General features: G+C 47.8%; 1 protein-coding gene and 1 pseudogene across 1 annotated transcript in view; both read left to right on the top strand.

Annotated features, from left to right (window-relative positions):
* DRC12 (dynein regulatory complex subunit 12 homolog) overlaps positions 1 to 16,922 on the top strand; it is a 52,483-nt gene that overhangs the window by 1,976 nt on the left and 33,585 nt on the right. Inside the window, exons 2-3 of the mRNA XM_073602539.1 lie at positions 4,581 to 4,687; positions 6,381 to 6,527. The gene's annotated coding sequence lies outside the window, so the exon portion shown is untranslated. The remainder of the gene's footprint in view (positions 1 to 4,580; positions 4,688 to 6,380; positions 6,528 to 16,922) is intronic.
* LOC141111543 (U4 spliceosomal RNA) lies at positions 15,286 to 15,350 on the top strand (annotated as a pseudogene).

The following is a 16,922-nucleotide window of genomic DNA, read 5'->3' as shown; positions in this document are numbered from 1 at the left end:
CCAGGAGCTGTCTGCCACCCAGCAACCACAGGTAGATCCTCAGTTAGGGAGATAACAAGCACCTTCTCAAGGCCCAGGACTTCAGTGCAGTATCTCCAGCAATAGTAATCCTCAGGCAATCTTCTCCAGGCCCTCAGCCCAGTAGCGCTGAGACATAGACAGCAGCTTCTTGTCTCTCTCTATATCCCAGGGGTAACAGCCCCCCAGGAGAACTGGAACCCTCCCTTGAGGGAAAAGAACATTCTGTTCAGGCCTCCTACACATTTATTACCTCCCCAGCCACTTTCTGGATGCCTTCCTGCATGGATTGGCTGGGGCATGATAAATATTCAACTTATTATTTGAATCTCCCAGCCCTATGCTCAGGGCTGCTGCACTTTAAACCTGTGAGCATTTTTTTTTTGGTTAGTCCTCATGCACACAAAGATTTAGTGGCTCAAAAGTGCTAAAGCTTAAAATTCCCAGTGCTTCCCCATGCTCAAGGAGCTGCAGGTGCCACGTACAGCTGGCCATGCAAGTGAATGGCTGTATGCGGCCATACTCGTTTAAATGTCTATACTCCTGTGCATCTGCATATTTCCCTGAACATGCAAGTTTGCAGTACAAACACATGTGGGTAAACGCTGGTGTACAGGACATTTACATGGGTATGGCTGCATATAGTCGTTCACTTGTATGGCCAGTGGTACAGGCCATCAATGGCTCCCCAGCAGTCGTGGCTGGTCCTCAAATTTTTTGAGGGGGTGCAAACAAACTGAAAAATTCTGAAAAAAACCCCATTAATTGCAGCCTCACTGTACCATCAATCGCAGCCACTGTACCCATCAATTGCCGCCACTGTGCCCATCAAACACAGCCACTGTGCCCATCAGTTGCCGCCACTGTGCCATCAAACGCAGCCAGCCACTGTGCCATCAAATGCAGCCACTGTGCCCCATAAAATGCAGCCACTGTGCCCATCATTGCCGCCACTGTGCCCATCAAACACAGCCACTGTGCCATCAAACGCAGCCACTGTGCCCATCAATTGCCGCCACTGTGCCCATCAAACGCAGCCACTGTGCCCATCAATTGCCGCCACTGTGCCATCAAACGCAGCCAGCCACCGTGCCATCAAATGCTCCCACTGTGCCCATCAATTACCGCCACTGTGGCCATCAATTGCCGCCACTGTGGCCATCAATTGCGCCCACTGCGCCCCATGAAACGCAGCCACTGTGCCATATCAAATGCTGCCATTGTGCCCCCCCATCGTCCCGCCATCTGCACTTACCTGTCTCGGTAGGACAGCATCTCGATGTCTCCTCCTGCAGTACAAACACATGTGAGTAAATGCTGATGCACAGGAGCATTGACATTTACATGGGTATGGCTGCATACAGCCAAATACAGCTGTTCACTTGTATGGCCAGTGGTACAGGCCATCAATGGTTTCCCAGCAGTGGCGGCTGGTGCTAAAAAATTTTGGGGGGGCGCAAACAAACTGAAAAATTCTGAAAAAAAAACCCATCAATTGCAGCCTCACTGTACCATCAATCACAGCAACTGTGCCATCAATCACAGCCACTGTGCCATCAATTGCAGGCACTGTGCCCATCAATTGCCGCCACTGTGCCCCATAAAATGTAGCCACTGTGCCCCATAAAATGCAGCCTCTGTGGCCATCAATTGCCGCCACTATAGCCAAACGAAGCCACTGTGCCATCAATTGCCGCCACTGTGCCCATCAATTGTCACCACTGTGCCCATCAATTGCCGCCACTGTGCCATCAAACGCAGCCAGTCACTGTGCCATCAAATGCAGCCACTGTGCCCCATAAAATGCAGCCACTGTGCCCATCATTGCCGCCACTGTGCCCATCAAACACAGCCACTGTGCCATCAATCGCAGCCACTGTGCCCATCAATTGCCGCCACTGTGCCATCAAACACAGCCACTGTGCCATCAAACGCAGCCACTGTGCCCATCATTTGCCGCCACTGTGCCCATCAAACGCAACCACTGTGCCCATCAATTGCCACCACTGTACCATCAAACGCAGCCAGCCACTGTGCCATAAAATGCTCCCACTGTGCCCATCAGGAGCATTGACATTTACATGGATATGGCTGCATACAGCCGCATACAGCCATTCACTTGTATGGCCAGTGGTACAGGCCATCAATGGCTTCCCAGCAGTGGCGGCTGGTGCTGGTGCTAAAAATTTTTTTTTTGGGGGGGGGGCACAAACGAACTGAAAAATTCTGAAAAAAAAAACATCAATTGCAGCCTCACTGTACCATCAATTGCAGCCACTGTGCCATCAATCGCAGCCACTGTGCCATCAATAGCAGCCACTGTGCCCATCAATTGCCGCCACTGTGCCCCATAAAATGCAGCCACTGTGCCCATCAATTGCCGCCACTGTGCCCAAACGCAGCCACTGTGCCATCAATTGCCGCCACTGTGCTCATCAAGTGCCGCGACTGTGCCATATCAAATGCTGCCAGTGTGCCCCCCCAGCCCGCCGTCTGCACTTACCTCTCTCAGTGGGACAGCTCCTTGATGTCTTTTCCCATCCTCTCTTCCCGTCCTCTGCTATGATTGGACACCTGAGTCCAATCACAATGCCTGTCGTTTCAGCCAGTCAGGTGATTGGCGGAGAGGCAGTTTAGTGTTAGGAAAGCAAATATTCATTCGCTTTTCTAACACAGCTGAGTGACCTGCGAGCGCCCAGCATGGCACTCGCAGGTCACCTTTTTTGACACCTATTAGAGCCTATTGTCGTGTACACACGACCTGTTTTGCGGTCGGAATAAATTCCGAAGATTTCTCCGACGGAACTGCATACACACGGTCACACCAAAGTCTGACCGTCCAGAACGCGGTGACTTACAACACCATACGACAGGACTAGAAAAAGGAAGTTCAATAGCCAGTAGCTAATAGCTTTCGTCTCGTACTTGTGTAGCACTAACTCACGGTGGAGCTGCTGGTTTAAAGCGGGCTGTTACTGTCACCTTTGTTACCTCAATTTCACCAGAACCAGGTCTAGGGTCCTGTTGAGTTTAATACCAGGCACTGTAGACACCAGACACTTGAGTATCTTTTCCAATGCTTTAATATAGAGTAACTGAAGGAAGTAGCAGGAAAGAGATAGAAGAAGAGTTGCAGGGAAGTTCAAATACCTTTTCTTGATGCAGGATTATGAATTGGAATCATGTAGATGAATGTACTCTCCTTTTAGAGTTGAATCTTTGCCCGCCCGGATAGGTTTCTCTCACTAACCTAGCAACCGAACACGCAGCATGAACAAAAGTCTCTGCCACAGACTTGAATGGAATAGAAACCCATACGATCCTCTGCCACAGGATGTAATGGTTTACGATGGACAGCAAACACAGCACTAGAACCTTTAAGCCAACTCGGTAGTACTATGCAGTAGGTTAACTTTAGGATGCGTCCTCCAACTGAGTCACCAGGCCCCTCTCCAGACCAGCACTCTGCATGATCCTTCCATGACGAGTCCTCCCCTGGGATCTTCTCAGTTGTCCAGCTTCTTCCTGTAGGACAGACAGCACAGGACCATTCCCTCGCCACTGTGGTAGGCCCCAGACAGACTTCTGGGCCCACCCACACGCTGCAGCAACTTGGTCCTCCCGGTCGGAGGACCACGCGTTAGTACTCCTAACACATACCTGTCGGCCAGGAGGGCCAGCAGGTGGAACAAAAAAAACCCCTAAAACATGACGTCTGTCCCATAAATACCCTCTCCCAGAATGCAACTCGGAGGACCACCTCCACCGAGTTATCTCCAGGACAGAAGAGCACCCATACGCTTCAGCTCGTTGCCTTTCCAACACTGACCCATGGCGACAACGACACCCACAGGCACAGTGTGAAACTACATGCAACACAGCCAAACTGGAACAGAGGCTAAATCTGACTATGTATGAAACAGATAACTCACTAAATTTACCTATAAGCGGTAGATGAAAATCTACCAGCGCTACACTTGCTTCAGAGCATACGTCGTTTTTGGTCCGTCGGAACAGCATACAGACAATCGGTTTTCCCGATAGGAATTGGTTCAGTCGGAAATATTTAGAACATGTTCCATTTCTAGGTCCGTCAGAATTTTTGAAAAATAAAGTCAGATGAGGCACCCACACGATCGGAATTGACGATAAAAAGCTTCCGTCTGACTTTTTCTGTCGGACATTCCGCTTGTGTGTACACAGCTTTAGGCTCTAATCAGGTGCTTCAAAACCCCCTGCTGCTGTAATTCAGGCACCCTGCACCCAAAAACGGGCTGGGAGTCTGAATAGGGGGTGGCAACGGTGGCCATAGATAGATTCATCCAATGCATTAATCTATCTATTGGTGCTAGAGGGGGTGGCAGGAGAGAGGGGGATTGCGCCTGTGCGCCCTTATGGACGCATTGAAAAGCCCCAGGAATTTTATGCTTAAAGGGGAACTTGACTCTCTCAAACAACATTGACTAACTTTAATCCTCATGCTGCAGCATTAGTAAATGGTTAGTAATAGTATATCAGTATATACATTTGCTTTTTTTAAACTTTTTTTTTGCATTATTCAGTTACTCCCTGGTTTCCATGCCTAGGCAAATGATGTCCTACATCCCAGGATGAGAGAAGGGGTTTTCTCAGCTAAACACGCCCTTCTGTCTGCATGCCTCAGCTAAGGGTAGGTGGATTCCAGGTAGTAAATGCTAGATGAATAATCTGCCCTTACTCAAGATGGCCACGGCCAGGAATGCTAGGGGGTGTTTTTTTTCTCAACAAAATAAAGCATGGAGACATGGATGGATGGATGAGTTTGCTTTTAATATTAAAAATGAAATGAAATAGCATTTTTGGTTTGTGGTGCTCAGATGAAGTGTAGTTCCACTTTAAGCATTTTTAAGCCCCTAAACGTCCATGTGCATAGTGCCTTAAAGTGACAGTAACTTTAACAGCTTCAGATCCGGGCCATTGCCAAATGACGGCAACAGCGCGGATCTAAATTGCCGGGACGACGTCTATTGACGTCGTCCCGTGCATGAGCGGCCTGCGCGCCCCCTGCAGGGCGCGCGCGGCGCGCTCGGTGATCAGCGAGTCTATGAGACTCGCCTGATCACAGATCAGAGTAAGGGGTTGGTCCCGACCCCTTACCACATGATCAGCTGTCAGCCAATGACAGCTGATCATGTGATGTAAACAGAGCCGGTAATCGGCTATTTTTCCTCCTCGCGCTGAAAGCGCGAGGAGGAAAAAAAAAACCCGATCACCGGCGGCCGTGATCGGGACATCAGTCCCGATCACGGCGATCTTCTAACACAAGGCAATAGGCAGCAGTGCTGCCTACCAGTGCCCACCAGCGTCACCCATCAGTGCCCACAGTGCCAACAATCAGCGCCACCCATCAGTGCCCACAGTGCTACCCATCAGTGCCCACAGTGCTACCCATCAGTGCCCACAGTGCCACCCATCAGTACCACCCATCAGTGCCACCCATCAGCACCCACATCAGTGCCACCCATCAGCACCCACATCAGTGCAACCTATCAGTGCCCATCAGTGTCACCTACCAGTGCCCATAAGTGCCCATCAGTGCCACCCATCAGTGCCCCCCCATCCGTGGTACCTATCCGTGCCACCCATCCGTGCCACCCATCCGTGCCACCCATTCGTGCCACCCATTCGTGCCACCCATCCGTGCCACCCATCCATGCCACCCATCCGTGCCACCCATCTGTGCCACCCATCTGTGCCACCCATCCGTGCCACCCATCCGTGGCCATCAGTGCCGCCTTATCTGTCCCCATCAGTGCCGCCTTATCTGTCCCCATCAGTGCCGCCTTAACTGTGCCTATCAGTGCCGCCTTAACTGTGCCCATCAGTGCCGCCTTATCTGTGCCTATCCGTGCCCATCAGTGCAGCCTATCAGTGCCCACCAGTGCTGCCTCATCAGCGCATATCAATGAAGGAGAAAAATTACCTGTTTGCAAAATTTTATAACAAACTATTAAACATGATTTTTTTTTTTCAAAAATGTCCATCTTTTTTTGTTTGTTTAGCAAAAAATAAAAATCCCAGATGTGATCAAATACCACCAAAAGAAAGCTCTATTTGTGGGAAAAAATGATAAAAATTTCATTTGGGTACAGTGTTGTATGACCGCGCAATTGTCATTCAAAGTGCGACAGTGCTGAAAGCTCAAAATTGGTCTGGGCAGGAGGGGGGTTGAAGTGCCCAGTAAGCAAGTGGTTAAATTCAGTGAACACCTTATAAAGTCTCTCCTTTGGTACATAAAGTTTATTTCCTTTAAGTGATCTAATGTAAAGCAGCAAAAGAATTGTAGGCAGTGCTGGTTGTAACCTTGTTATTTCCATCCATAGGCCCAGAGCTGCTTCAGTGAAAACATGACATAAACAAGTGATTAGCACAGCCAGTTCCCAATTTAACACTCTGGCCCCAAGTGAAAAATTCAGAAACTACGCAAACAGCCTGTTTGGGCCTTCGCTGTTGCCAAGAAAACTAGGCAGGTAACCTCTGCTGCTTAATACGGAATTTCAAAGTGCATTCTCAGCCTTGTTAAGACTTAATTTCTCAACATGATTCTGCTAATAACATATCAGGAATTTGCCTGCTGTTTTTTTTTTGCCTACACTGTAAGTCCAGTACAATCACTGTGATCCCCCACTGAACTCTTCACCGCTAAATGTCCAAATGACGCAGGAACACTGCCAACCAAAATATCACCACTGCCAACTAGAGCTGCCCATACTACGGGGGTCCCAATCTTGCTGCTTTGCTGTGTATCCCCGTCAAAATACAAGCAAATGGGGAGAATGTAAATTAATTTAATCGTGAAATCAAGTGAAAATAAAACAAACATCCACATAATTAATTGTGATGCAATGGCAGAATCAGTGAAGTGTACCAATATATAATAATAGTATTATAAATAGATAATAGTGAAGTAAATGATATGAAGTAATAATTAATTGTGAATCAAACAATGCTCTTCCAGCTGTGTATGGATAATCGGACATCCAGGGTCACTCCTTTACAACAGGGCTTTTGGATATACTAGTTTAGAAAGGATCCAACTTATCAATTCAAAGATCGAGACGTTTCTATTTCTAATGCCGCGTACACACGGTCGGACTTTCCGGCATACTTGGTCCGGCGGACCAGAGTGTGCCGGACAATCCGCCCGTGTGTAGGCACCGGCGGACTTTTCCGGCGGACTTTTTCCCAAAAGCCCGCCGGACCTAGATTTGAAGAAAGTTCTAAATCTTTCCGCCGGACTCAGTTTCGGGCGGAAAGTCCGCTCGTGTGTGTGCTGGTCCGACGGAAAGCCCGCTCGTGTGTAGGCTGGTCCGACGGACCAGATACAACACGAGGGCAGGGTATTGCATCTCACGCTCGCTGCAATAGGAAAAACACATTTTCCTATTGCGGCGAGCGCGGGGCATACCAGGCCCTTAGGTCTGGTATGGATTATAAAGGGGAACCCCGCTACGCCGAAAAAAACGGCGTGGGGTCCCCCTAAAATCCATACCAGACCCCGATCCGAGCACGCAGCCTGGCCGGTCAGGAAAGGGGGTGGGGACGAGCGAGCGCCCCCCCCCCTGAACCGTACCAGGCCGCATGCCCTCAACATGGGGGTGGGTGCTTTGGGGGAGGGGGGCGCCCTGCGCCCCCCCCCCCAAAGCACCTTGTCCCCATGTTGATGAGGACAAGGGCCTCTTCCCGACAACCCTGGCCGTTGGTTGTCGGGGTCTGCGGGCGGGGGCTTATCGGAATCTGGGAGCCCCCTTTAATAAGGGGGCCCCCAGATCCCGGCCCCCCACCCTATGTAAATGAGTATGGGGTACATGGTACCCCTACCCATTTACCTAGGAAAAAAGTGTAAGTAATAAAACACACTACACAGGTTTTTAAAATATTTTATTAAACAGCTCCGGGGGGGGGGATCTTCCTCCGGCTTCGGGGGTCTTCTTCCGGCTTCGGGGGTCCCTCCGCTTCATCTTCTCCCGGCGTCCGGTTGGTTCTTCTCCGCTCTCTTCTCCCGGTGTTCCTGTTCTTCAGCCGGCTCCTCTGCTGTCTTCAAGTAGCTCTCTTGCCAGCAGAGGTCCGGACTTCTGGGCTTCTGGGCTTCTGGGCTTCTCTTCCCCAGATGTTGACACGACGCTCTCTCCTGCTGGACTGCTCTCCGAGGGCTGCGTTGTGACTTATATAGGTGGAGACCCCGCCCCCTTTTGATGTCACAGTCCCTGGGCATGCTGGGACTGTGACGTTTTAGGGGGCGTGGTCAACATCACCCAGTGACCACGCCCCCTAAAACGTCACAGTCCCAGCATGCCCAGGGACTGTGACATCAAAAGGGGGCGGGGTCTCCACCTATATAAGTCACAACGCAGCCCTCGGAGAGCAGTCCAGCAGGAGAGAGCGTCGTGTCAACATCTGGGGAAGAGAAGCCCAGAAGCCCAGAAGCCCAGAAGTCCAGAAGTCCGGACCTCTGCTGGCAAGAGAGCTACTTGAAGACAGCAGAGGAGCCGGCCGAAGAACAGGAACACCGGGAGAAGAGAGCGGAGAAGAACCAACCGGACGCCGGGAGAAGATGAAGCGGAGGGACCCCCGAAGCCGGAAGAAGACCCCCGAAGCCGGAGGAAGATCCCCCCCCCCGGAGCTGTTTAATAAAATATTTTAAAAACCTGTGTAGTGTGTTTTATTACTTACACTTTTTTCCTAGGTAAATGGGTAGGGGTACCATGTACCCCATACTCATTTACATAGGGTGGGGGGCCGGGATCTGGGGGCCCCCTTATTAAAGGGGGCTCCCAGATTCCGATAAGCCCCCGCCCGCAGACCCCGACAACCAACGGCCAGGGTTGTCGGGAAGAGGCCCTTGTCCTCATCAACATGGGGACAAGGTGCTTTGGGGGGGGGGCGCAGGGCGCCCCCCTCCCCCAAAGCACCCACCCCCATGTTGAGGGCATGCGGCCTGGTACGGTTCAGGAGGGGGGGGGGGCGCTCGCTCGTCCCCACCCCCTTTCCTGACCGGCCAGGCTGCGTGCTCGGATCGGGGTCTGGTATGGATTTTAGGGGGACCCCACGCCGTTTTTTCGGCGTAGCGGGGTTCCCCTTTATAATCCATACCAGACCTAAGGGCCTGGTATGCCCCGCGACGGGGCTAGTAAGGTGTCAATCTCGCCGATAAAAGCGGCAAGATTGACATCCTTTTCTAGTCCCGTCGCACCTGAGTCACGTTCAAAATGAACGGACTTGTCCGTGTGTGGGCAAGTCCGTTCATTCTGAAAGTCCGCCGGAACTCCGGCGAAAGTCCGTCGGAAAGACGGGCGGACTTAGCCCGCCGGAAAGTCCCGGCGTGTGTGGGCAAGTCCGTCCGTTTTAAAGTCCGGCGCACCTGGCGGACAAAGTCCGTCAGAAAGTGTGCCGGACCAAGTAGGATAGAAAGTCCGCTCGTGTGTACGCGGCATAAGTCTTCCATTTCCCTAGAAAAAAAAGTATTGTGAATGTTTTTTTAAACTATTTTGGGGAACCCTTTGCTGCTAAAGTTAGTAATTAGTGTTATGCCGCGAACACACGATAGGATTTTCCGACAACAAAATCCATGTTTTTTTTCCGATGGATGTTGGCTTAAACTTGTCTTTCATACACACGATCACACAAATGTTGTCGGAAATTCCGAACGTCAAGAACGTGGTGACGTACAACGCGTACGTCGAGCCGAGAAAAATGAAGCGCAATAGCCAGTGCGGCTCTTCTGCTTTATTCTGAGCACGCGTGGAACTTTGTGCGTCGGAATTGTGCGCACACAATCGGAATTTACAACGGATTTTGTTGTTGCAAAATATGAGGTCCAGAATTTCCGACAACAAGTTCCCATCGAACATTTTCCATCAGAAAATCCGACCGTGTGTACAGGGCATAAGAGTGAACAGATCTGCACTGCAGTCCTTTTGTGCCAAACATACTAACATTTACGTGTTAAGAACTATAAATACAGCAGTAGTAAAGCTTAACTGTAACATATTACTTTTTGTAAATGTGTGTATTATATCAAAACAGGGGACTCTTATGCCGCATACTCACGAGCGGACTTTTTGACCGGACTGGTCCGACGGACCGAATCCGGCGGACAATCAGACCGTATGTGGGCTTCATCGGACCTTCAGCTGACTTTTTCTGTCGAAAGTCTGACGGACTTTAGATTTGGAACATGCTTCAAATCTTTCCGCCATAACTCCACCGGACCCAGTTCCTATCGAGAAATCCGCTCGTCTGTATGCTAGTCCGACGGACAAAAAAACGACGCATGCTCAGAAGCAAGTACGACACGGAAGCACTCGGTCTGGTAAAACTAGTGTAGCTAGCACATTCCTCACGCTGCAAATTCTGTGATCGTTGAATGCAGCGCATTCATTGTCTTCTTTATAATGCTAGAAGAACAAAGATGTTTTGCTGCTCATATTCACACAGAGCTCTCACAAACTGATTTCTGGGTTATTTCTCTTTGATCTCATGAATGATATTGTGTTTTTTAAAAGTCCGATCTCCATACTAATGTTTACACATTTGTTTTTTGGAGTCATCTTTTATTATTTTTTATTTCATCAAGATCTTTTTTTAGGATTGTTACAAAATTATTTTATAGTGATCTCCATATATATATATATATATATATATATATATATATATATATATATTTTTTTTTTTTTTTTTTTTTGTAAAGTTGCCACAAGAACTTTTTTTTTTTTTTTTGGTGTAAAGTTACCACAAGAACATTAGATATATATATTTTTTGGAACCTCAAGGAGGTTGTTGTCCCTTGTTATTTTGACATTGTCTTTTAAAAATGTATTTTAATAAAAACACATAGGCAAGTATTTTCTGAAAATAAAATATCCATTTATTCTGGTTAACAAAATAAAGATGAAGTCAATGCTGGAGAAACTTTTGGAATTTTTGAAGCCTTTTGGCCCCAGGGCACACATCAAGTCTGTGGAAAAGAAAATTTGGATCTTGAGGAGTCCATATAATAGGGAGCACAATCTGGTCCAGGAATCCCAGAGATCAAGAGCAGTAGCAGATGACATATATGTCCCCAGGCTGTGGTACTACACCAGTCTGCGTCTTCTGTCAGACCAGACTGAAGCCAGGTCATCACTTTCTTCTCCTCGTTGCAGCCTTCCATCCACCCTGCCCTGCACCCTCCCCTGCAGCCTTCCCTCCACGCTGCCCTGCAGCCTTCCTTGGAGGCTGTGGCTCTGGTGGTTGACTTGTGGCAGGAGGAGGAGGGGCTTGCTCATTTATTTGGGTGTTGACAGTTAACTCGCCCTTCAGCCCCTTGAGAAGGACATCGGAAAAAAGTTTTTCACATTTTTTCACACAGGAGGCGTTGGCCCTTCTCCATTTTGAGCAACCGGCTGGCTATATAGGAGCTATAGGCCTCTTCAGCTTCGGGGGGCTCTTGAGGAAATTTGTAGCTTCTCTCATGAGGCGCAGTGATGCCATCTCTGTCACCGTCCCCTTTCTGGGCCTTTTTGTATGAAGGCGGAGGGGCGGCACCTGCAATCATGTGAGGCTCCTACTGGGCCCAGCCACCTCCTGGCTGACACTAACCCCTGCCTTCTCCTGGCTGTCACTGGGCCCAGCGTCCTCCTGCCTGCCACTTTCTACACCTTCCTTCTGGCTGAGCTCATCCTGTGTATAAAAAAGGGACATAGTTTTAGTTTTTGGTTCATCAATCACACAATTTTCAGCTCATGACTTGCAAATTCAATGTTAATACATATAAAAGAGTATCATTCTGACACCAGCATTTTTTCAAGCTGGTGACAACCATTTTTGGCCACTACTGTCAATTGATATGTAGACATAATTTTTTGGATACAATCCTTAATAGGTAATCAATTAGAACATCTAGTTAACATCATTAATATTAGGACACTAAATATGTCTAAAAATAATATACCTGGCTCCAGATGGTCGAATCCGGTTCTTCCAGGATGGAAGTCCCAGGTTGGTCCTCATCAGCCTCCGCTGGGGTGGAGGGAAGGGTGGAGGGTAGGGTGCATGGAAGGGTGGAGGGAAGGGTGGAGGGAGGGGTGGAGGGAAGGGTCGAAAGTGATTCCCTGGCTTCAGTCTGGTCATCAAGAAAACGTAGTTTCTCGAAGTCCACAGCCTGGGTACATACACATCATCTGCTGATGCTCACGATCTCAGGGAAGTCTGGATCTTGTTATGCTCCCTCCTATACATATTTCGCAAGATCCCAATTTTCTTTTCCAAAATCTCCACGGTTGCTTCTGGGATGAAAGTCTGCACTAATGCCAGAAGTCTCTCCAGCGTTGACTTCCTTACTGGTTTAATGTAATATTGAGGGTGTTTGACCTCATCTCCCTGTACTTCTCAATAAATGGTATCAGAAATTCAGGGTCCCTAAACCTGTTATTCAGTTTTGCTGTAAGACAAAGACACAAGACAAAAACACTAATGTCAGCCTAAACTCACATAATCTTATCCCAAACTTAAGTAGCACTCTTTAAAAGCAGTATAGGCCCCTACAAAGTAAAGAAAATTTACCTTCTTTTTGGAAGCTCGTAACTTCACTCCGCAAACTTCACTTTGCTCTGAGCACAGAATGTACGTACGGCACATGCGGGTTAGCCTTATATACACTGTGCATGTGTGAAACTGCGCCTGCGTCGGCCACCCCTGACGTTCTTTTTGACGAATATTCTCCGTCCCTTCTCTCTACGGTGCGCAGTAGGAGTAACAATGGCGGAGACACAGCAGGTGTGCACTAATTACTCCAGTGACGAGGAAAGCCCGGAGCCTGAAATGTCACGATCTGGGAAGAGGAGATTTAAGGCCTCCAATATGGCCTTTGAAGAGATGGTGGAGATGGCAGCTCATGTGCAGAGAAAAGGTTACGATGGGAAGCATGGACCGTATGCCCAGCCTAATTTACGAAAGGCAAAAATAATGTCCAAAGTGGTGAAGACCCTGCATCAGAATTATGGGGTACGACGCTCTAAAGACCAGATGAGGAAACGATGGTCCAACCTTAAATTGAGGGAGCAGTACAGACAAATTAAGAAAGTTCTTAAAAAAAGTAAGTACTTGTCGTGTATTTTCTATTCTGATTATAACTTGCATACTGCTCCATGTGCTTTTCTTTACTGTACAGTCTTAATCGTTATTTGTTTGTTGGAAACATCATTCATAGGAACAACGTTAGCAAGCATATGCAATGTATTTAGTTGATACAGGGTTTAAATTACGGTCTTGGAAATTTGTCTTATTAAAAGAAGTTTAGGACATTGTTGTCTAGATGTCTTTGAAACTAGAATGAATAGCAAATTTCATTCAGTGGAATGTAAGGAGCGGTGGAGGAAGTGGGTCACATGGGCACCCCACCAGGTGGGTGTCTGACACCCCAGCTTCTGGTAATCTATGTATGCCTGCATATTTCTAAAGACATCTTTTTTCATCAATTTTAGGTGATGTTCTGGTTGTGTAAGTTGAAGTGGTGAAACCAGTTTCAAGCACTAGCGCCCCCCCTGAGGATGTTGACGAAGGAGAGGTGGAGGAAGTGGGTGACATGTGCACCCCACCAGGTGAGTGTCTGACACCACAGCCTCTGGTAATCTATGTATGCCTGCATATTTCTAAAGACATTTTTTTCCTCAATTTTAGATGATGTGCTGGTTGTGGAAGAAGGGGAACCATTTACCACAGACAGTGCCCAAAGATTGATTGGGCAGATCATGGCCTGGAATGGGGATATTGATGCCATGCGCAATACCATTGACATCATGCATAATCGACTGGACAATATGCATCAGGAAATGAAGAACATGATCGATGTTTTGGGGAGAATCTAATCCCTTTTTCCCAAAAAAAACATTGATCATGTTCTTCATTTCCTTTTTTTGCTGACCCCATTCTGGGCTTTTTGACTTTTTAAAATTTTAGGCCTGTTTGTTAAATCCAAAAAAAAAATGAGGCCTGTCTATAATAAAAAACAAAAAACAAAAAAAAGGCCTGTTTATAATAAAAAAGAAAAAAAAAGGCCTGTTTATAATAAAAAAGAAAAAAAAATAAATAAAATGAGGCCTGTTTATAATAAAAAACAGAATATATATTTTTAAAAACCAAAAAAAAAATATTGTTTTAAAAAATATATATATTTTAAAAATAAAAAAATTCCTAAACGCACATGTGGATGTGCACAGATTAAAAATGATCTTTTAATCAACAAAATGTGTGGCTTCTTCTTTCAATGCTCAATACCAGTTTTGTAAGTTATTTGGTGTTTATAGTGACAATGGGGCTTATTTACTAAAGGAAAATACACTTGGCACTACAAGTGCACTAGGAGAGCCTAGGAGACAGGCAAAAAGAAAGGCAAGCAATAAATAAATTTCTAGATTTTATCTGATCATTATTTTTTATTATGAAAAATTAAAGATTGTCTGGCATTGCAATGGCCCCCCTACCCGTAAAAAAATCAACATATTTATCCAGAACTTGACGGGCGCTTTGGGGGGCCAAGCCAGTACGGCCAGTATCCAGGCCCGTCAGAGGATTCTCTGTAAGTCCGGCCTCAGGTCCAACAGATGAAAGATAATTGCTTGAATGTTTGTGTAAATAATTGTGCAGGATTCAGCACGCTAGGACAATGTGATTAAGTTTGTAGTCCGCTATGTGGATGGCTTTCTGAAACAGGCAGAACCGGCTGGCCATTATCCCGAAGGCATTCTCCACAACTCTTCTCCCTCTGGCCAGCGGGTAGTTCAAAATCCTCCTCTCCGGGGTGAGGGTCCTTTGGGGGAATGGCCTCATCAGGTGCTCGCTCAGACCGAAGGCTTCATCTGCAATGAAGACAAAGGGGAGTCCTTCCACGTTATCTGCATCAGGTGGCAATCCCAGGCCACCACTCTGGAGACGCAGGTAGAACGCCGTCTGGGCGAAGACTCCTCCATCCGACATCCGGCCATTGGTCCCCATGTCCACATACAGAAATTCATATTGTGCCGACACCACTGCCATTAACACAATACTATTAATCCCTTTATAATTAAAATAGTATGACCCCAAATGGGGTGGTGGCATGATGTGGACGTGTTTCCCATCTATAGCCCCTCCACAGTTGGGAAAGTCCCAACGGGTGGCAAAATGGGACGCCACAGTCTGCCATTCCTGTGGCATTGGGGAGTCAAACAAGAAAAAAAATATAAGTACTTTTGCACATAACATTGCAAGTACAGTGCGCAGTGGCAGTATCATAGCCAATGAGGTTCAACTGAGGCGTGATTATTGCTAATTGCTTCTCGGCCTTTTGGCGAAGATCAAGTGTAGTATCTATTCTTATCAGTTTCCAGGAGGTGGCGCTTGCTTCCGTCCCTGATCTATGGCGAAATAGAGATGGAATTGCGGTTGCTATGCAAAACCTGCCGGAGTGAAGGTGACCTGGAGCGGTTTGTAGCCGAAAAGGAAGCCTTCTGATGGGGATGGAGAACCACGGGGTCTGAACCAGAGGGTCGGGACCCTGGTCTTCTGGCTTGGATTGGGGCGGATCTAGCTCCAGACAGTTATTTGGGAGAGAACGCTTACTCCTGCCTTGCAAGGGGGGGAGGGAGTGGCAAGTACTTCCCGAATGTAATTAGGAGGAGTGATGGGAGCGACGGCAGAGCCTGATGGTAAAGGGCTCTTTCCGGCTTCCTGATCTCCATATCCTTCCTGTCTGTGGTGGGGTCTGCTGTGGTCTGGGCTGGGTGGTCAGGGCTTTTTCGAAAAGCCAGTGGTGAATGTGCCCCTGAAGTGGCAGTTCAGGGGTGCCGTATAGTCACGGTGTGAAAGCACTTGATTTTATGGCACCATGGTCACTTCACCACAACACACGTTTTTCGCACCTGCCTCTTGGGCTGGGCCTTTTGGCCAGGACCAGGGGAAATTTTTATGCCTGGCCGGAGGGCCGGCCATTGTATAGCACAATGGCCACTTTCACTCTCCCATCTCACTATCTTCCCCACTCTTTTCTTTACCCCTGTTTGTCACCTTTTTGTCTTTTTTTTTTTGGTTGTCTTTGTATACACGTTTTGTCACTGTGTGGCGAGTAGGGTGTGGGTCCTCGGGCCTACTCTGAAAGTCTTGGGAGGGGGTGGACATAGGCCTTTTGGCTTGGTTCGCCCTCTCCTTTGAGGGGTCTCTCTTCGGGAGAGCCCCACTGTACTTGGGTTGGTCTGCTTCGGCAGTCCTTCCAGTTGTGGGGGTCCGCCTGGTTTCGGCCAGATGGACCCTTTGTCTGAGTACCTCAGTCCCTGTCTGGAGCCTAACGCCCCGGGGGATCAGGGTAAGGTCCTTCCCTAGTGGAGGACTCTGTACACCCGTTGCACTTTTTTGTGTTTCACTCTCTATGTGTGGGCACTTTTTTTGGCACCGGGTGGAAGTTTTTGAGGTGTGTTTTGCACGCCACTGGCTTTTCGATAGAGTGCAAGTACATTACACAAAAAACATTCTTGCCCAGCATCAGTATAACATTAATTTTAAGTATTATTTCAAGACTAAAATATAAGGCCCGCTTATCAGATTCCTCACCCCCACTGATGGCCCATTGATAAATTTTTTTTTTGGGGGGGGGATTATAAAGCAATTTAAGGACACACAGACCATTTGGATACATTTTAAGGGGGGGGGGGGATTTTAAAGCAATTTAAGGACACACAGACCATTTGGATACATTTTAGGTGGGGGGGGGATTTTAAAGCAATTTAAGGACATACAGACCATTTGGATAAATTTTAGGTTAAAGCACTACAATGGCGCTGACAAAATACATTGTTAAGTGACTAGATTAGGTGGATATGGGCCCAGCATAGCATGCTGGGGAGGTTAGTGAA

This window comes from Aquarana catesbeiana, linkage group LG10 (assembly GCF_042186555.1).
Source record: "Aquarana catesbeiana isolate 2022-GZ linkage group LG10, ASM4218655v1, whole genome shotgun sequence".
In the NCBI taxonomy this organism is placed as follows: Eukaryota; Metazoa; Chordata; class Amphibia; order Anura; family Ranidae; genus Aquarana; species Aquarana catesbeiana.
The sequence above is the reverse complement of the archived record's forward strand: the minus strand, read 5'-3'. Positions and strand labels throughout refer to the sequence as shown.